The following is a 6,443-nucleotide window of genomic DNA, read 5'->3' as shown; positions in this document are numbered from 1 at the left end:
TTATATACCAGGCGGTGTTCCTCCCATTTCTTCTTCGTCTTCTTCAGGTTCTTCCTCGCGTTCCTCCATCTTCTCCTCCTCCTCCTCCTTCTCTTCCTCCTCCTCTTCCTCCACCATCTCCTCCTCCTCCTTTTCCTCCTCTTCTTCTTCTTGCTGCTCTTCTTCTTCTTCTTCTTCTTCTTCTTCTTTTTCTTCCCCTTCTTCATCGCTCCAAATTCTCTCTTCCGGGATTACGGGGGAGTACATATAGTCGTATTCTAAGAAAAAATATATCGTAAATTTTTATTTTCGATAATAATATTATGTCCTTAATCAATAAAATTATTATGTATTTTAATTCATATTTTCTCTTTATCGACTTACCGGGTGAAAACACTCGCTGATCGGGAGTACTTACTTCCGTATCTAAAAACAAAGTTGTATTAAGATTTTCTAATTTTTTACTATTTGTTTTAAAAATTATTTATTTAAAAATGCAAACCTACCAGATGAGAGCTGAATAATTTCTGGCGCCTCCTCCTCTAATTCCTGTGTAGGTTCAATACGTGGCCTTCCTAAAAGCATTTAGTATTTTAATCTTGGAAAATTGTATTTTTTAACATTATTCCTGTCTAGTTTTTAATAATATTGCTGGACCTGCTTCTATCTCATCCTCCGCGCGTCGCCTTCGAATTTGCGTGAGCGGATTCACCACCGCAGTGATTCTTTGACATGCATTTCTTACTATAATTTATTATTAAAAATTAGCTAAATCGCGAGTTCGATATATGAGTTGCTTTTATAAAAATAATAGAGTCACTTATCATTGTGGAGGTGAGAAAGGAGATTTTGGATGTATCTACCCACATCCTCCTCCTCGTGTTCAACCGCACGTCGCGTTTCAATTATTTCTCCGGCAATCCGGAGTAAACGCGCGTCGGTACCAAAGTATCCTAGCTGATACAATACTCCCAATATTGTATCAGAACATTCGCACGAAAAACGTGTGAAAAGCAGATAGTTGGCATCGAGCGAAACGTTAGATATTTGAGTTAAAAATTTCTCCGCGTTTATGCGAATATCCAACATCGATGCTAACTTTATGCTTCTTCTAATCACTTCACTGCCCATTTTTCGTATCTTTATTCGCGTAAAATAATCCGAAACTTTTAAAACTCGCGTGACGAAACCGAGATGAAGCACGAAAGAATTCAACTCAGAAATAGTTTTAGATAGCGCAAAACGCACTATATATAGGGAAAATCTTTTCCAAAAGAGATTTATAAAAAATTGTAAAATTATCCTGTAGTTTCGAGAGAGTGAGGGGTAGGAATGCTATCTCAGCCCAGGTAATAAATCACTTTTTCTTGAAAAATTTATATTACTTGTAGGTTGACCCTTTTTCGATTTCACTTTTTTTTTGTTTACCAACGGCGTTTTTTTTGTTATAAACGGCGCCAGATATATAGCACGTCCAAATAAATAGTTATTTAAATTTAGGAAAGTTCTCGCTTCTTCAAATTTTTAAACATTTAACAAATTAAACATTAACAAATTTTAAACATTTATAAAATATTGTTGTATCCCGGATGGGCTACAACGATAATATTAGAAATAGTCGGGTTCGTTAAGCCTAAGGAGTTGGGACTCCGAGCAGGATCAAAAGAATAGAAGGAAATCTTCTTGAATTCACTAACACACTTTCTTTATTTTAATTGGTTTATTTAATAAATGCACAAATTCTTGAATTTAGTATTGCTTATTTTATTTCTTTACACACGGTTAAACGTCGGCGGGCGGCTCGGGGCGTATCGCGTTACTCTGGCGGCCGACGACCGAGTATGTCATCTGAGATGCTGATAATGAACTTCGCCGCGCTCTTGTAATATCTTGCGCGATGTTTATTATAATGATTCCGAACGACACGTTATTCTTTACTTTTGACTTTTGACTCTCTTGATTCCGCTTTGTGTAACCGGTTATATAGTCTGATCGATGCCCGATCAGCATTCTGATCGATTGCGTCGATCGGTTATGTGATATTGATTAATCAATATTACGCTCGGTTTGATCATCAAATTTAGGAATTTGCTGATAGGCTTTTTTGCAATGTTCTCGCGTGATGCATTTCTGTGGTCTTTCGAAAGACCGCAATTTCGGCGGTCACACATTTGTGTCGTCTTTCGAAAGACTTTTCGAGATTCATGCGACCTAATTTTGTTACCATGCGGACTACTTTTATTATTGGTTGTTATTTTATTATTGGTTGTAGATCTGGCTACAACATCCCCCCCTGTTAGTAAAAGAAAACGGAGGTACGAAGTTTTCGCTTTTTACATAATTTTTTGTTTTTTCCGATACATTTTTTTGTATAATCGTTTGCTTAGAATCGAATACTTTCGCTTATTCTAACGGCGCGATCTACATTGCGTGAATTATTATTTCATTTTGTTTTTTCTTTCTTATGACAATTATTATTGTTGCGATAACAATGATTATTAGTAACGAACTGCTAATTGATACAGGATATACAAAGTATTTTTGTGAAAAGAGGGATATTTCGTTATTGTTTATTTCGTTCTTCATGTTATTTAATTTTTTTGTTAATTCTGTCAGGTCTGTTGCGTCTTGTATAACTTTTAATTTAATTTTTTCTGTCTTATTTATCTTGAAAGTTTCGCTTAGTAGTGTAATGTTATATTTTGGTAAATACGTTTTTATTTCTTTTCCCTTATTGGTGCTTGTTGATTTTATTGTCGCGTCTGATGTGACTATTTTGCAATTGCTTGATAACGTTATTTTTCCTGTAATAGTTCTACGCATTTCTTTATAATTTTTACATGAAATTGTAATAGTTTGTTTCGCTGGTGTGGAATATAACCAAGAATATGAATTGCTTAAGGCTATCCATATACTATTTTTTATTGTTATGTATTTAATATTACAATTGTTATAACAGTTGTCATTTTCTATATATATATATATATATATATCTATTTTGCATAGCAGGTCGGTTTTTACATTTCTAATTGGAAAGATTTGTTCGCACAAGTAGTTTGTATTTATTTGCTTGCATTGTTTTAACTTTTCGTGGGTCAGTTTTGCGTACGTGTGTCTGTTAGTATCCAAAGCTATTAATGGATTGTTCGTTTCAATTAATGCGGATATGTTTTGTTTGTATGGTACCGGTAGTGGTATTACGTTTAATATTTCGTATAATGGAAGTGCAATTAGCAGGAAATGTAGGATTGTGTAGACGTTTGTTTTGTCGCAGTGCGCGCTCATTGTCGTTACTTTTTCTATTGTATGCCAATCCTCTTCCCTTATTTTAAATGGAAAATATGATCCTTGTGGTATTTGTGTGATTGCTTCTTTAAGATTTTTTATTATTTCTTCTAACGATATTAGTCGCGGGTGTAGTATTCCATTTTTTATCGCAGTTAGGTATCCTAGTGTGTCTTCCGCGTTTTGTGTCACTGCGGCAAGTATTGCGTTGGTGATTATAAAGTGTTCTTTTATATTTTCGCTACTTATTTCTGTTGTTAGTGTCATTTCTAATTTTTTGATTGCGTTAGCTAAAATGTTTTCATTATTCTGGATTATTTCTTCGTGGTTATTTATGTGCGCTATCGTCGCGTTTATGATTTTGATTTGGTTCTTTATTATATGCTCTGTTGTTTGTTGTTTGTTATGTAGGATACTTAATTGCTCATTGATTAGTTTTCTATCTTCATTGTCCATTGTTCCGAATAATGTTTTGGCAATAGTTCCTATTCCATCTATCAGTCCTCGTTTCGTTTTTGTATCTTGTGCTTTATACAGAGAGTTTATTCTTTTTGTTAAGTGTTTTAATCGCTGGTAATTGTTTTCAATTATGATATTATAGTTTTGACATGACCCCTTGTTTGTGAGGTGTAACATAGTGTATATATTTTGCATTTTTAGAATGTATTCTTCTATTTGCTCTGTTCGCTTTTCGATTGGTGAGATATCTATTTTTATAACTATCTTCCAGAATGATTCGATTATGTTCAATTTTCCTATTTCTTCGAAGTATATTCCGGGGTGATGCTCGAAGTTTTCTACTTCAAATGGTAGTTTTTCCTCTTCTTCTCCATTGGTTATCCATATCTTTATTCTGCAATATTAAAGTAAAAATTCTTATTTCTCATGAAAATTTTTCGGTGCTCGAATTCGGCGTTTCTTTTTTATCATATTCTCAGGTATAATGTTACTTTATTCTTAATTCGTTATCTTAGTTAAAAAGATTCTCCTGTGAATCTGTTGAGCTTGCTTTTTATAATGTGTATCATTTCTCTTGGTGTCTTATTTATTATATCGGTGTGACTCTTCTAATATTTCATTCTTTTTGCGATGAGCTCTCTGGCTGCATTTCGTCAGTTGTCGAAGTGCCTTCCTTGTGACACCCTGGGTTTTAACGGAAATTTTGGCCGTGATCTGCCAATATTTAATGACGATGCCGCGGCGGGAGTGTCTGATGACGACTTCGACGTCAAGGTTGATGATATCGAAGTTCGCGAATTCATGGATAGTCCTGTCGCTCAGAACCACTTCCGTCGTGTGCGGGAGTGGTTATGGATCGTGAACCAATTCTATTGTGATAGAGTGTTCCTCGTCAGCGAGGATTCCATTCGTTTTGTCGCCAACGGTGCCGGTAGGATGGTTGAGTTACCCTGGTCGGTGGAACTGTACGAATTATTAATTTGTATGCCCGAGGCCGTTTCGGCGGATATCGAAGTGGCTGACAATCCTGAGGATAATCCTTTGGAGGATTTACCGGCCAATGACGAGGACGATATGGGGGATGACCCCGCAGCCAACCCCGCGCAGGCGAGGGACCGCTCTCCTAGGGCCTAATTTTTTATGTGCTTCGTAGTTATAGTTTATAGTGTAGTTTGTAGTGTTAGTTTTTTGATTAGTTGTTAGTTGTAGTGCTTTTGTATCTGTGGATTATTTTCCGGACCTGTGGATGTTGGATTATTTTCCGGACCTGCTGAGATTCTTCTTCAGTAAGTCCCAATGTTTTTATTTTTATTTTCTTATTATTCTTATATTATTCTTATTTTTCTTATATTATTCTTATTTTTCTTATATTATTCTTATTTTGTGTTATGTGCTTTTCCTTTATCTGCTTTTAATTTTCAACGAACGGTTTAATTCGGTTCGCGTGCACATTTATCGTTCGGCAACCCATTTTTATTTTATAGTTTAAATCGCCTAAAATTGTGTAGGGTCCGATTCATAACGCGTCTAATTTTTTCGATCTCCCTCGTCGAACTATTTCGTCGTGTAATAGGACTTTATCTCCTATTTCAAACGTGCGTATTTTTGTTTTTCTGTCGTAGGTTTCCTTCGCTTTTTGTTTTTCTTCTTTTACGTTTTCCTTCGCTGATTCGCGGCTCGTATTCTTTCACGGAGTTCTTGCGCATAATCATCGTATGTGTACGATGATTTCGGTGAGCTAGTTAGGGCCGTAGGTAGTGGTGCCTGGTGCCCGTATACCAGTTCGAACGGCGTGAATCCCGTAGCGGTGTGCCATCGTTAATTTATTTTTTAGCATGTCAAATGCATTTTGCTGTGTTTCGGTCCACTCAAATTTCTCTCCTTTTTTTTGTGAGTTTTGTTAAAGGTTTTACTATTCGTGAGAAATCTTTGATAAATTTTCGGTAGTATCCGGTTAATCTGATGAATGATTGCACATCTTTTATCTTTTTGGGCATAGGAAAATTTTTTACGGCGTGCAATTTTGATGGATCTGGCGAAATTCCATTTTCCGTAATTATGTGTCCTAAATAAATTACTTCTTTTCTTAAAAATTCGCACTTGTCCGGTTGGAGTTTTAGATTGTTCTCTCTTAGTCTTTGGAGAACTAATTTTAATCTTTTATTATGTTCTATTAGACTAGGACCGTATATTACAATGTCGTCAAGATACACTAAACATTTAATTCCTTGCAACCCTGTTAAAATTGAATTCATTAGTCGTTGGAAGGTTGCAAGTGCGTTTTTTAAACCAAATGGCATTCTATTAAATTCATAGTGACCGTGTGGTGTAGAGAATACCGTTTTATTTTTATCTCGCTCCGTCATTGATATCTGGTGGTAACCTGATGCGAGATCCAGTGTCGTGAAGTATTTCGCGTTGCCCAGCTGATCAAGTATATCCGTTATATTGGGCAACGGGAATGAATCTCCGATTGTGAGATCATTTAATTTTCTGAAGTCTATTACAATTCGTAATTTTGTTTTTCCTGACGCGTCTGTCTTTTTGGGCACGACTAATAGTGGTGCGTTCCATTGGCTGACGCTCAGTCTATAATTTCTTGTTTCAACATTTCTTGAATTTGTTTATTTACCTCGTCTTTGTGTTTTTCCAGTAAACGATAAGGTCGTACGTTTACTGGTGATGAATCTTTCGTACTGATATTTCATGCTTAATCTTTG

The 6,443-nt window shown here is 35.7% G+C and overlaps 1 long non-coding RNA gene across 1 annotated transcript; it reads right to left on the bottom strand.

The window, feature by feature from the left end:
* On the bottom strand, window positions 1-930 carry LOC148937258 (uncharacterized). Its single transcript, XR_016138498.1, has 2 exons — window positions 364-930; window positions 1-257 (listed from the first exon to the last, which is right to left on the bottom strand). It is a non-coding gene; the product is annotated as an uncharacterized LOC148937258 (long non-coding RNA).
* Window positions 931-6,443: the final 5,513 nt, after the last annotated feature.

Source organism: Pogonomyrmex barbatus, unplaced genomic scaffold (assembly GCF_055798465.1).
Source record: "Pogonomyrmex barbatus isolate J1 unplaced genomic scaffold, ASM5579846v1 scaffold15, whole genome shotgun sequence".
In the NCBI taxonomy this organism is placed as follows: Eukaryota; Metazoa; Arthropoda; class Insecta; order Hymenoptera; family Formicidae; genus Pogonomyrmex; species Pogonomyrmex barbatus.
Note: the sequence above shows the minus strand (reverse complement) of the source record. Positions and strands in the feature narration are given on the sequence as shown.